We start from the raw sequence: 15,633 nt of genomic DNA, 5'->3' as shown, positions 1-15,633 counted from the left end.
CAGGTACCTCTTCGCAGAACTAAACACACACACCTAGCCCAGGAGACAAAGCAGCTGAAGAAGGATCCAAGAGAAGGTGAACAGTTATAGGCCCAGCTTCCATCCTTCCATTGTGGCCCAATGTCACCAGAAACATACAGGAAGGAGAATTCTGGTAAATGTAGTGTAGGTCAGCCAATGGATCAATGTAAGTTGATACATTATTAAGCTAGAAAAAAATACTGTGTTATGAATATCACTGAAAGGTTCATAATCAACTGACAGTTTAGAAAAATCCTTTTTATTTTCTTCTCCCTCATGACAAGTCATTTTTCCTTAGCCTGGCTAGACATCTTCAGCCCTAGTTTTCTATTTGTCATTTAAAAATCTAATTCCATCCTTTATGTTAGTTTGTATTTTCGTATCTGTGAAGTATATGGGGCATAGTTTTCTCAACTACAAAACATCTTGCCAAATGTTGTCGCATACATTTTAATGTTTTCATAGATTTTTAAAAATCTAGTGACTCTCATTACTTAAACTAGTTCTTGGATGTAAATTAGGCAACTTAAAGCGACAAACTACTCTTCCAATTATATCAGGTATTGTTTAGTTACTGAGGATACTTTACCACTGATACAATCTTTATAACTGCCAAGTAGCATCTCTAAACCACAGAGTCATGGTTGGATTTCCAATTCCAGCCTCTTTCCCTACTTGGTGAATTGATTTAGCAATTAAAAAGGAAGTAAAAAGGAATCCCCATGCCCTATTTCCTTCTTTTTCCTGAGTCCTGAACCTCCTTCTCTTTGTCTGGCCCTCACCTCTTCCTTAAATTCGCTACAGCCAAATATGCCTCTAAATCAAGATATCTCCTTCCCCCAAAGCCACGCAGACCCCCAAAGTGCTTCTCCCCCCACCAAAAAATCACTCTCCTTACCTAGTCCTGAGCAAAAATATATAATGCTCTAGCATTGTAATATCTAGAGCAATAGTTAAGAGTAATAATATCTCTCCATTCTATCTTCAAACACTACCGCCACCCTGCTACTGATGGAGTTTGCACCGGAGCTGCCAAGGTGGAATATTGTTTCACATCCCTCCAGCACGTTCCTTTTTACTTTTTAAACCATTATTTAGCTGAATGCTATTCTTTAGGCAACTTATTTTCTCCTTACAGGACTCACAAAGCTGTGAGTTCTTGAAGCAATCCTCTGATCCTTCTTGAAGTTTCTGGGTAAATAGGGTAGAGTGAACTCCTTTCATATTTTTAACCTATCATAAAACGTATCTTTTAAATGTTGCCACTTAATATGGGTTTATCTTAAGGTATTTTGTGGCATCACACTTTATTCAGGTTGCTTTAATACTTCCTTTTGTATTACATTGTGATTTATCTACTTACATGAGTTTTTGTTCCTCCAAGTCATATTTCCCTGCACTTTTCTTTCCAGAGTGTAGCAAAGGGTCTGGCACAGAGTAATCATTCAGTAAAGCATGGTTGGATAAATAAGGTCTTAAATGACAAAAGTCTTCCACTAGACTTTATCTACTATCCATTCCCTTCTCATCCTGAGTGGTAGTCTGAATCCAGAGGGTGGTGGACCCCATCCCTAGTGATTTACATGTAGTTGTACCCTCCTCACAGCACAGTGAGAAATAAATGCTGAAACAATCCTCAGGCAAAAGCATTCGCTTAGAAACGCCATCTGGAGGTCCTCGTGACATTCCCACCCTAACATGAAATGTTTGTCAGGGTTCCTAGTTGCCGTCAACAGATGATGACTCTGACTGATGAAGCAAAAAGGCAGTTGATTCAAAGCATATTCAAAAATCTCAAAATTGCTAGGAAGGCTGGTGAACCAGACTTCAGGCTAATTCTCAGGAATGAAGCCCCAGACCTCACGACAGAATTGGCCTGATGAAAAACCCTTCCGTCGCTGCTGCTTTCCTCCCCGCTGAGTACTGGAGGAAACTTGGCAGCTGCCACCCCGTCCATGCTACTTCTGTGCCAGGAACTCCACCTTGGACCCTCTGGGAGGTGGCTCCTGCCACTGCCAAGGCTGAAAGTTTAATGCATCTGTTGCCACGTGCCCGAGCCAAAATGGAAGCTCCTCTCAAGACCAGTATCCTCCTGTTGGTTCTAATAGACATAGCCTAGGCCCAGTGCCTCCATTTTATCTGCTAGCAAGTCTCGAATTTGAGTTGTGACACAATGAGGAAGCAGGACCCATTGTGTGGGAATTCACCCAAAGACTTAAAAGTCTTTCAAAGGAGACGGCTAACTTTTAAAATTACAGCTACATCTTTAGAGACCAGTTCATGCTTGCTCCTATGACTTACTAATCTCCATTTTCCTTTCAACACTCAAGTTTGGAATCTTGGTTTCCCCAACGCTAGGTGAGGTCCTTACTCCAGCACCTGGAAAGATGCTCACTGGCCAAAACAACTGACCTTTCTCTCTGTAGGATCAAGAGATGAGATTAAGTTGGGAACTGTGACCCTACATGCCTACTGATAACTGATTTTAGATGGCCTGTTCGTGGCATCTGTTGATGAATCACGTGGTTGAAATCAATTAGATGCAGCATAAAAGAGCTGCTCAAGGAGGTGGATGCTGTTCATCTTGGGGAAAATATTATTTGTATTTCTTAAATTGAAAATGCTGGAGCATATAGGTAACTTCCTCTCAGTATTTTTTTAAATTGAAGTATAGTTGACTTATATTACCTTTAGGTATACAAAATATTGATTTGATATTTTTAAAGAGTATATTCCATATAAAGTTGTGATAGGGGCTTCCCTGGTGGCGCAGTGGTTGAGAGTCCGCCTGCCGATGCAGGGGACACGGGTTCGTGCCCCCATCCGGGAAGATCCCACATGCCGCGGAGCGGCTGGGCCCGTGAGCCATGGCCGCTGAACCTGCGCTCCACAACGGGAGAGGCCACAACAGTGAGAGGCCTGCGTACCGGAAAAAAAAAAAAAAATGGTGATAAAATATTGACTATGTTGTACTTATTATTAACAGAATGATAGCATGTGCTTTGGTAATATTAATTTAGAAGTGCCACATTAAAAAAAAATCTCAAAAGTCAAAAGTAGGCAGGATTATACCAGTGGATCTAGTTGACAGTCATTTTTTAACATCTTGTCTCCTATAGCCTTCTTTGATAACTTCAAAGATTACTGATGACAATTACTGATTTTGAGACCCTTGGTGTCATAATTTTTGCTTTAAACTTCAATGAAATTTCTTTTGCCTCCATTTCAACCATATATTTATATGACCAAACCCCAACTCATCATCTTCCTTCAAAAATATACCACTTCCAAGTTCTCAAACTCAAAAAGTCTTTCTCTGACTGTGTCATTCTTTCCCCTTTCCTCTTCTTCTGTTATATCCACTGAACCTGTTTCCCCGTTTCACTGTGACTTACAGGCCCTATGTGTCTTCCAATTATCCTATTACAATACATCACCTTTTTCTAACTTTACTTGCCATCCAGTTGGGCCAGAATCCCATTATCACACCACAAATCTCCACCGTTAAGTAACCCTCACTTGTTTCTTTCTCAGCTTCCACACCAAAGCTGCCAAACTTTGCTGGAGAAAGTAAGAAAATCATGCTGGTGAGATTTGTTAAATGTATGCTCTCTAACTTGGGGTGTCTGCCCTGCTCCCCCTAATTTATGTTGATGTCCTAATTCTCCAAAATGGTTTGAAGAAACTTCTCTCATTAAGCCCCCTCTAGCTGTTACCTTTGGCAGATGACTTATCTTTTACTCAGTTGAGCGATCACCAACACCAAACCATGCTGCCTGCCCAGAGATAAAATGCTGAAAAAAATGATAAAGTATAAAGTGTGATTATATAAGATTTTAATGTGCTATTCCCATGACTACAGCTCTGGTTCAGGCTCATATTCAGAGGCAGATTTACCATAAAGCAAATAAATCAAGCTTTGAGGCCCTTTATTTATACCAATCTCAAGACCCTTGAAGGGACCTGTATTCATTTCCTGTTGATATGTAATAAATTACTTCACAATTTAGCAGCTTAAGACAGCACACATTTTATCTCATAGCATCTTTGGTTCAAGAATCCAGACACGGCTTTATCTGGGTCCTCTGATTCAAGATTTCTCATAAAGCTTCAATCGAGGAGTTGGCCAGAGGTGGGATCTCATCCAAAGTTTCAACAGGAGAAAGATTGATAACCAAACTCATGAGGTTGTTGACAGTTTTCAGATCCTCAAATGTGGTTGAACTAATAACTTCCAGCTTCTGTTTCTAACTGACTATTGGCCAGAAATCACCCTCAGTTCCTTGCCATATGGGCCTCCCCAGTATGGCAACTTGCTTTACAAAGCCAGCAAGTGAGAGAGTTCGCTAGCAAGTTGGAAATGACTATCTTATATAACTTAATCCCATTACCTCTGTCACATTTTGTTGGTTAGAAGCAAATCTCTAGGCCAAATTACACTCAAGGGTAGGAGGTCACATAGGATTATAAATTCCAGGAGATAAGGATCATTGGGGCCATCTTAAAATATGTCTAGCAATATGTTCAGTGGGTCATATATTTTCATAAAATTTGCAAAAATAAGGTATGTTAATTGCAATTGGTTAAGACTACTATCTCTCTCCACTTCAACATCCCTTCCATCACAAGTCCCCCAGCAGCACCCACCCTCCTCTGTGAAGTGGAATTGGAATGATCACTTGCCCACAGGACTAAGGTAATACTGATCAGAGGAAACTGAGTTGGAGATATATTTATGGTGAATTTAGTGTGGTCTGTTAAGTGGTTCATAGTCCTTTCCTTGTGCAGCTGATTTATTGCTGGTTACTCAGGTGTAGAAATGGTTTCCAAGAATACACCAGTTGCCTCCTCTGCAGTCTCAGCCAGACTTGTGACACAAAGCAGAGGTCCTATATTGATATGAACATGTTCTCAGGCTGCCAGAATTAGGGGATTTGAAAGGTATAGAGCCTGAAGCTGGCTGGCATGGGGGAAATTCAATCATGAGATATGTGCAGTTAGAAGTAAAGGATTTGGTCCTCATCAATGTCTAGTCAAAACAAGTTCTATCTTGTCAAGAATATGTCCAATAATGCAGCATATATAATTATAAATACACCACTTATTTTTTTGTCTTTCCTGATGGCTAATATATGAATTATAATTATTAGATTTCTTGTACATAAAACAATAGCACCTACGTCTCTGGGCAAAGTTGTACATTTTATGTATTTCACCATATCAGAATCCATCTTAGTGTGACATTACCAATAGGAAGTTGTAAAATCAGTAGAAACTTTTCTAAATTATCAATAATCTTTAATTGTGATTAATCATACCACCAAAAAAGAAATCATCTTTCTGTTCTTTCTACAGAAAATTATGTTATAATATTGTTGTCATAGGAAGAGGCCATAAATGAGTAAGCAACCAAAAAGTGTAAGAAAAATAAAATATGAATGTGTCTCGGTTAATTTTTATGATGGGGAGACAGTAGAGATTTCTCAGTAGGACATTATGTGATTAGTGTTTCATAAAAGTTATCTGAACTCTTCAGACTGGCAAATGGGGGTCCCAGTCTAATTTTAGTTTTATTGTCCACTTTTTTGTTTTTGTTTTGTTTTTCTGCCAATATGTAGTTACTTGCTATTATAAAAACATCACTTTTGGTCGCTTCTCTTCTTAGTCTCCCTCTACTTTCATTTTTATTTCCCGAAATCCTACTCATTCATCAAGACCTACCTCATAGGTTCCTGCATGAACTTTCTCTGCTCTCTCAGACTATGATAGTCTCTCCCAACCTTCTCTATGCCTGTAGCATTTTTACTCCACTGTCATTGCTCATTGCATTTTATCATTGCATATTGTATTTGTATCAGTTGATTTTTTTATATTTTGGTTCGACTTGTAAATTCTAAACTCTTTGAGAAAAAAATGTTACTTTTTAATCATTGTAACCTCTAGTACCTCTGAGGCTGTATTTGTAGAATAATAAATATTGTTAGGATTATGAAGGATTGGATGAATGCATTCAACCAAATAACAAATGAATCTGTTCAAATGCTACCTCATTCATTCATTCATTCATTTATTCATTCATTCATACTAAACAAATGTTTGCTGAAGCCATACTATGTGCCAACACTTGCAGTCATTTCTGAGAGTCTAAAAACATAACAAAACAGCAACAAATGCAGTCCTTGCCCATAGGGAGATAACATTCTAGTAGGGCAGACAAATATTAATCCAAGAATCCCTCAAGTTAATATAAAATGTCATCCTTGATGGGCCTATGCAATAAAGGTGACTGGGGCTGTGAGCATACAGTATGCAGGATTTCAACCCATCAGGAAAATTTCATGTGCATTTCCTATGATGAACCAGAAGACACAATTTCATTTTTAAAAATTCTCTTCAGTAAGGAAATAACTATATGGGATTTCATTTAACCACTTCCATGGTGTTTAATTTCTTAACTAATAATTAATTTGATCTTGAAAATTTTTCAAGATTAGAGCAATGGTTTGTCCCATGTTTCTGAAAATCGGTACATTCTTGGTGTTTCTATTCTGAGGGCATGAGTGAAACGGAGAAACCCCAAGGGTAGGCTCAGTTCTTTCTCCAGGAACAATCCTCCCTTTCTCTGGGATCGTGGCAGTTGGTAGCTGAGTTTATCCTGTCTTGGTGCTGCTGGCCAGTGCCCGTGCTTGCACGAATTGCAAATGATCTGCTGCTGGGCTTCCCCAGATGAGAGTGTTATGGGTTGAATTCTGTACCCCCAGGAGAGAAATATTGGAGTCCTAACCCCCAGTACTTCAGAATGTAGCTTTATTTAAAGATAGAGCCTTTACAGAGGTAGTCAAGTTAAAATGAGGTTGTTAAGGTAGGTGCTAATCCAATATGACTGGTATTCTTATAAAAAGGGGAAATTTAGACACAGAAAAAAGATAAGTACAAAAGAAAGACATGTGAAGACAGAGGGAGAATGCCATCTATAAGCAAGGAGTGCTTGAGGGTATCAGAAACTAGGAGGGAGGTATGGCCCTCAGAAGGAAACAGCCTTGAACTCCTGCACTTCAGAACTGTGAGATAATAAATTTCTGTTGTTCAAGCCTCTCAGTTTATAGTACTTTGTTATGGCAGCCCTGGCAAACTAATAAGGATATATTTCCATAGAAAAATTTGTACCAAACTAATGTCTCCTGAATGTTTATCCAATAGGATTTAAAAAATTTCTTTAGAATTGTTTACATTTAAACCTAAATGCAAATTCAGAAACACTCCCCTAAAGTCTAAATGGTATATGGCCATTGAAAAAAAACAACTAAAAGCTCTCTTGATATGAATATTTCTTTTCTGGAACTGCCTTAACTTCACTAGGCCAATTTGGGGGCGACTTCCTCCTCTGGGTGCTGCTACCTCTGACAGTATTAAGAGAGAGTATAGCCATTATACCCTTAGGACAGAATGAATGAAGCCAAAAATGTTCTTGAGCTGAGCGTCAAAGAGGAATGTGCCAGGAGTACAATGTAGTTTTGTATTGAAGTCTCTTAATGCTTGGGCCAATACCTTATTTACTTTAGGGACTGAAGAAATCATTGTACGTCCTGGCTCAGCGTGAAAGGCATTTTAAAATCCATCCAAATGGCTGCTCCCTGTAAAGGCGTGCCTATAAACTAACTTCTGTTCTTTTCACAATGGACAGCCTGAATGGTGCTTTTTTCCACCTGGTTTAAAAGGGGGAAGAAGAGGCACAAAAAGTATCCACACAAAAAACTGCATGTGTAGATATTAATGGGAAAACTGGTGAAATCTAAATAGATCTGAAGGTTAATTAATAGACTGTATCAAGGATAATTCCTTGGTTTCAATCATTGTTATAGTTACATAAGATGTTGGCATGGTTGAAGGATATATGGGAATATTGTGCTATTTTTGCAACTTTTCTCTAGGTGTAAAATAAACTTAAAGGTAATTTCTTTTTTAATGTAGGCTTTGAGAGTTCTGTTTTATTGGCTCAGAAATGGACCTGTTTCTTCTTTTTATTAACATCTTTATTGGAGTATAATTGCTTTACAATTGTGTGTTAGTTTCTGCTTTATAACAAAGTGAATCAGTTATACATATACATATGTTCCCATGTCTCTTCCCTCTTGCATCCCCCTCCCTCCCACCCTCCCTATCCCACCCCTCTAGGTGGTGACAAAGCACCGAGCTGATCTCCCTGTGCAATGGAGCTGCTTCCCACTAGCTATCTACCTTACGTTTGGAAGTGTATGTATGTCCATGCCACTCTCTCACTTTGTCACAGCTTACCCTTCACCCTCCCAATATCCTCAAATCCATTCTCTAATAGGTCTGTGTCTTTATTCCTGTCTTACCCCTAGGTTCTTCTTGACATTTTTTTTTTCTTAAATTCCATATATACGTGTTAGCATACGGTATTTGTCTTTCTCTTTCTGACTTACTTCACTCTGTATGACAGACTCTAGGTCCATCCACCTCAATACCAATAGCTCAATTTCGTTTCTTTTTATGACTGAGTAATATTCCATTGTATATATGTGCCACATCTTCTTTATCCATTCATCCGATGATGGACACTTAGGTTGTTTCCATCTCCTGGCTAATGTAAATAGAGCTGCAATGAACATTTTGGTACATGACTCTTTTTGAATTATGATTTTTTCAGGGTATACACCCAGTAGTGGGATTGCTGGGTCATATGGTAGTTCTATTTGTAGTTTTTTAAGGAAACTCCATAGTGTTCTCCATAGTGGCTGTATCAATTTACATTCCCACCAGCAGTGCAAGAGTGTTCCCTTTTCTCCACACCCTCTCCAGCATTTATTGTTTCTAGATTTTTTGATGATGGCCATTCTGATGGGTGTGAGATGATATCTCATTGTAGTTTTGATTTGCATTTCTCTAATGATTAATGATGTTGAGCATTCTTTCATGTGTTTGTTGGCAGTCTGTATATATTCTTTGGAGAAATATCTATTTAGGTCTTCTTCCCATTTTTGGATTGGGTTGTCTGTTTTTTTGTTATTGAGCTGCAAGAGCTGCTTGTAAATTTTGGAGATTAATCCTTCGTCAGTTGCTTAATTTGCAAATATTTTCTCCCATTCTGAGGGTTGTCTTTTCATCTTGTTTATGGTTTCCTTTGCTGTGCAAAAGCTTTGCAGTTTCATTAGGTCCCATTTGTTTATTTTTGTTTTTATTTCCATTTCTCTAGGAGGGGGGTCAAAAAGGATCTTGCTGTGATTTATGTCATAGAATGTTCTGCCTGTGTTTTGCTCTAAGAGGTTGATAGTTTCTGGCCTTACATTTAGGTCTTTAATCGATTTTGAGCTTATTTTTGTGTACGGTGTTAAGGAGTGATCTAATCTCATACTTTTACATGTACTTGTCCAGTTTTCCCAGCACCACTTATTGAAGAGGCTGTCCTTTCTCCACTGTACATTCCTGCCTCCTTTATCAAAGATAAGGTGACCATATGTGCATGGGTTTATCTCTGGGCTTTCTATCCTGTTCCGTTGATCTATATTTCTGTTTTTGAGCCAGTACCATACTGTCTTGATTACTGTAGCTTTGTAGTATAGTCCAGTCAGGGAGCCTGATTCCTCCAGCTCCATTTTTCGTTCTCAAGATTGCTTTGGCTATTCAGGGTCTTTTGTGTTTCCATACAAATTGTGAAATTTTTTGTTCTAGTTCTGTGAAGAAAGCCAGTGGTAGTTTGATAGGGATTGCATTGAATATGTAGATTGCTTTGGGTAGTAGAGTCATTTTTGCAATGTTGATTCTTCCAATCCAAGAACGTGGTATATCTCTCCATCTATTTGTATCATCTTTAATTTCTTTCATCAGTGTCTTATAATTTTCTGCATACAGGTCTTTTGTCTCCTTAGGTAGGTTTATTCCTAGATATTTTATTCTTTTTGTTGCAGTGGTAAATGGGAGTGTTTTCTTGATTTCACTTTCAGCTTTTTCATCATTAGTGTATAGGAATGTCAGAGATTTCTGTGCATTAATTTTGTATCCTGCTGCTTTACCAAATTTATTGCTTAGCTCTAGTAGTTTTCTGGTAGCATCTTTAGGATTCTCTATGTATAGTATCATGTCATCTGCAAACAGTGACAGCTTTACTTCTTCTTTTCCAATTTGGATTCCTTTTATTTCCTTTTCTTCTCTGATTGCTGTGGCTAAAACTTCCAAAACTATGTTGAATAAGAGTGGTGAGTGTGGGCAATCTTGTCTTTTCCTGATCTTAGTGGAAATGCTTTCAGTTTTTCACCATTGAGGATGATGTTGGCTGTGGGTTTGTCATATATGGCCTTTATTATGTTGAGAAAAGTTCCCTCTATGCCTACTTTCTGGAAGGTTTTTTATCATAAATGGGTGTTGAATTTTGTCGAAAGCTTTCTCCGCATCTATTGAGATGACCATATGGTTTTTCTTCTTCAATTTGTTAATATGGTGTATCACATTGATTGATTTGCGTATATTGAAGATTCCTTGCATTCCTGGAATAAACCCCACTTGATCATGGTTTATGATCCTTTTAATGTGCTGTTGGATTCTGTTTGCTGGTATTTCGTTGAGGATTTTTGCATCTGTGTTCATCTGTGATATTGGCCTGTAGTTTTCTTACTTTGTGACATCCTTGTCTGGTTTTGGTATCAGGGTGATGGTGGCCTCGTAGAATGAGTTTGGGAGTGTTCTTCCCTCTGCTATATTTTGGAAGAGTTTGAGAAGGATAGGTGTTAGCTCTTCTCTAAATGTTTGATAGAATTCGCCTGTGAAGCCATCTGGTCCTGGGCTTTTGTTTGTTGGAAGATTTTTAATCACTGTTTCAATTTCAGTGCTTGTGATTGGTCTGTTCATATTTTCTATTTCTTCCTGGTTCAGTCTCAGAGGTTGTGCATTTCTAAGAATTTGTCCATTTCTTCCAGGTTGTCCATTTTATTGGCATAGAGTTGCTTATAGTAATCTCTCATGATCTTTTGTATTTCTACAGTGTCAGTTGTTACTTCTCCTTTTTTGTTTCTACTTCTATTGATTTGAGTCTTCTCCCTTTTTTTCTTGATGAGTCTGGCTAATGGTTTATCAATTTTGTTTATCTTCTCAAAGAACCAGCTTTCAGTTTTATTGATCTTTGCTATTGTTTCCTTCATTTCTTTTTCATTAATTTCTGATCTTATCTTTATGATTTCTTTCCTTCTGCTAACTTTGGGGTTTTTTTGTTCTTCTTTCTCTGATTGCTTTAGGTGCAAGATTAGGTTGTTTATTCGAGATGTTTTCTGTTTCTTAAGGTAGGATTGTATTGCTATAAACTTCCCTCTTAGGACTGCTTTTGTTGCATTCCATAGGTTTTGGGTCGTTGTGTCTCCATTGTCATTTGTTTCTAGGTATTTTTTGATTTCCTCTTTGATTTCTTCAGTGATCACTTCATTATTAAGTAGTGTATTGTTTAGCCTCCATGTGTTTGTATTTTTTACAGATCTTTTCCTGTAATTGATATCTAGTCTCATAGCGTTGTGGTCGGAAAAGATACCTGATAAACTTTCAATTTTCTTAAATTTACGAAGGCTTGATTTGTGACCCAAGATATGATCTATCCTTGAGAAAAATGTGTATTCTGTTGTTTTTGGATGGAATGTCCTATAAATATCAATTAAGTCCATCTTGTTCAGTGTATCATTTAAAGCTTGTGTTTTCTTATATATTTTCATTTTGGATGATCTGTCCATTGGTGAAAGTGGGGTGTTAAAATCCCCTACTATGAATGTGTTACTGTCGATTTCCCCTTTTTTGCCGTATGTATTGAGGTGCTCCTATGTTGAGTGCAGAAATATTTAACAATTGTTATATCTTCTTCTTGGATTGATCCCTTGATCATTATGTAGTGTCCTTCTTTGTCTCTTCTAATAGTCTTTATTTTAAAGTCTATTTTGTCTGATATGAGAATTGCTACTCCAGCTTTCTTTTGGTTTCCATTTGCATGGAATATCTTTTTCCATCCCCTCACTTTCAGTTTGTATGAGTCTCTAGGTCTGAAGTGGGTCTCTTGTAGACAGCATATATATGGGTCTTGTTTTTGTATCCATTTAGCCAGTCTGTGTGTTTTGGTGGGAGCATTCAATCCATTTACATTTAAGGTAATTATTGATATATATGTTCCTATTCCCATTTTCTTAATTGTTTTGGGTTTGTTATTGTAGGTCTTTTCCTTCTCTTGTGTTTCTTGCCTAGAGAAGTTCCTTTAGCAGTTGTTGTAAAGCTGGTTTGGTGGTGCTGAACTCTCTCAGCTTTTGCTTGTCTGTAAAGGTTTTAATTTCTCCATCAAATCTGAATGAGATCCTTGCTGGGTAGAGTAATCCTGGTTGTAGGTTTTTCTCCTTCATCACTTTAAATATGCCCTGCCAGTCCCTTCTGGCTTGCAGAGTTTCTGCTGAAAGATCAGCTGTTAACCTTATGGGGGTTCCCTTGTGTGTTACTTGTTGTTTTTCCCTTGCTGCTTTTAATATGTTTTCTTCGTACTTAATTTTTGACAGTTTGATTAATATGTGTCTTGGCATGTTTCTCCTTGGATTTATCCTGTATGGGACTCTCTGTGCTTCCTGGACTAGATTAACTATTTCCTTTCCCATATTAGGGAAGTTTTCAACTACAATCTCTTCAAATATTTTCTCAGTCCCTTTCTTTTTCTCTTCTTCTTCTGGAACCCGTATAATTCAAATAGTGGTACATTAAATGTTGTCCCAGAGGTCTCTGAGACTGTCCTCAGTTCTTTTTATTCTTTTTTCTTTATTCTGCTCTGCTGTAGTTATTTCCACTACTTAATCTTCCAGGTCACTTATCCGTTCTTCTGCCTCAGTTATTCTGCTATTGATTCCTTCTAGAGTATTTTTAATTTCATGTATTGTGTTGTTCATCGTTGCTTGTTTCATCTTTAGTTCTTCTAGTTCTTTGTTAAATGTTTCCTGCATATTCTCTATTCTATATCCAAGATTTTGAATCATCTTTACTTTCATTATTCTGAATTCTTTTTCAGGTAGACTGCCTATTTCCTCTTCATTTGTTAGGTCTGGTGGGTTTTTAATCTTGCTCATTCACCTGCTGTGTGTTTTTCTGTCTTCTCATTTTGCTTATCTTACTGTGTTTGGGGTCTCCTTTTTGCATTCTGCAGGTTCGTAGTTCCCGTTGTTTTCGGTGTCTGTCCCCAGTGGATAAAGTTGTTTCAGTGGGTTGTGTAGGCTTCCTGGTGGAGGGGACTAGTGCCTGTGTTCTGGTGGATGAGGCTGGATCTTGTCTTTCTGGTGGGCAGGTCCACTTCTGGTGGTGTGTTTTGGGGTGTCTGTGGACTTATTATAATTTTAGGCAGCCTCTCTGCTAATGGGTGGGGTTGTGTTCCTGTCTTGCTAGTTGTTTGGCATAGGGTGTCCAGCACTGTAGCTTGCTGGTCGTTGAGTGAAGCTGGGTGTTGGTGTTGAGATGGAGATCTCTGGGAGATTTTCGCCATTTGATATTATGTGGAGCTGGGAGGTCTCTTGTGGACCAGTGTCCTGAAGTTGGCTCTCCCACCTCAGAGGCACAGCATGGACTCCTGGCTGCAGCATGAAGAGCCTTTCATCCACACAGCACTTTTTGGAGGCACAGGTAGCTCTTGGCATATTCAAGCTCAGAGTCCAGACCCAGAACAGCAGTAGGATATGGTGGTACATTTTTCTTTTTTCTTCCTTTGTGCTTTGTCTAGCTTCACTTGCTCAGAGGACGCTGCATGCAGACGCTTCGCTTGCAGCTCGTCATTGCAGAGTTTGGACCTGTTTCTTATTCAGCAGGTTTAAGGTTGCATAATTTGTTGGGGAAGAGGATGAATGAATTAATGGAACTAGCATTGTTGTGTATAACAAATCAAAGAATTAATTTCATTGTTAAGTGGTGGTGTATTGGGATATATATAATATAAACTAGTATATATACTAGTTAGGATATATACTAGTATATATACTAGTTAGAAAAAATTTTTTTTCTCCCCTTTTATAGGTTTAATTGAACCATTTGTGAGAATGAATGTTTAAGAGGGGAAAATGAATGTTTGTGTACATATTTGCACTTGTACTTGCTTGTATGTATATATGTATAGAAAGATGGAATACATGAGAGTGGGGGGAGTGTTGTGAGAGAGAGGAGAATTTAATAGTTACCTACTGTATTGATTTCCTATGGCTACTATAATAAGTTTCCACAAACTTGGTGACTTGAAACAACAGAAATTTATTCTCTCACAGTTCTAAAGGCCAGATGTCCAAAATCCATTTCACTGAGCCAAATCAATGTGTCAGCAGGTCTTTGCTCCGTCAGAAAGTGCTAGGGGAGACTCCGTTTCTCACCTCTTCCTGCTTGTTAGCATTCCTTGGCTTGTGGCTTCATCATTCTAATCTCTGCCTCTGTTGTCACATGGCCTTTTCCTCTTCTGTGTTATATAATATCTCTCTGCCTCTCTTTTTATAATGCTTGTGATGGCATTTAGGGCCCACCTGGATAATGAAGGATAACCTCCCAATCTTATGATCGTTAGTTTAATCACCCCCACAAAATCTTTGCCATATGTAATGGATTGAATAATGTCCCAGAAAAATTCTTGTACACTTGGAATCTCAAAATGGGACTTTATTTGGAAATAGTGAGAGTGTCCTTATAAGAAATAGCAAAGGACACAGAGACACAGGAGAGAAGCCAATGTGAAGATGGAGACATATCAGAGTAATGTTGCCACAAGCCAAGGAACATCAGGATCCACTAAAAGCTGGAAGAGGCAAGGAAGCATTCTCTCCTAGAGCTTTCACTGAGAGAGTACAGTCCTGCCAACATCTTGATTACCAACTTCTGGCTTCAGGAACCGTAAGCCACCCAGTTTACTGTTACTTCTTGAGCAACCCTAGGAAATTAATACACCATATAAGGTACCAAGTACAGGTTTCAGGGATTAGGATATAGACATTATACAGCCTACCACACCTACTCTATCCACAAAAGGGTAGGTATATTTGCATATCACATAGGGCAGGTGACCGCATATTGGTCTTGCTTTCTGCCAGTAACTGTCCTAGACTATTTTATCAGACTTGTTGAGACAAAGTGGCAATAAAAATCAAATAAAATGCTATCATCACATAGGCAGATCAGGAGTGTAAGACAACTGACCCCCAATTCCAAAATATTCGAGGTGAAAAGTAAAGCGAAGGAAAGTAATTTGAGTTCCATGTGAATAAACAGTTATAAATGGTAAGTGAAACGTGCCAAGGGACCATGAAAGGAGAAGACACAATATCGGATGTAATTTATGTAATACAAACAGTAAGACTCAAAGGAATTAGGGGCAAAAAAGGGATTTTGACTTGAGGCAAGTGGAGAAAATTTATGAAAGGAAAAGAATTTGAAATGGGTCTTCACTCCTGGGTAACGGAGGAGACAGGAAACCATTCTGCCATCACTCGGGATACTCAAACTAGAGCACTCCACTCTCTGAGCCCGACTACTTGCTAACCTTGGTGGAGTTTCTGACCCTTGTCCCCTTGTGTTTCCTCAGTGGACCAACCACTCTCATCTTCCCATTCTTGCCTATCA

The sequence above is a fragment of the Leucopleurus acutus genome, assembly GCF_964270905.1.
Source record: "Leucopleurus acutus genome assembly, chromosome: 9".
In the NCBI taxonomy this organism is placed as follows: Eukaryota; Metazoa; Chordata; class Mammalia; order Artiodactyla; family Delphinidae; genus Leucopleurus; species Leucopleurus acutus.
The sequence above is the reverse complement of the archived record's forward strand: the minus strand, read 5'-3'. Positions refer to the sequence as shown.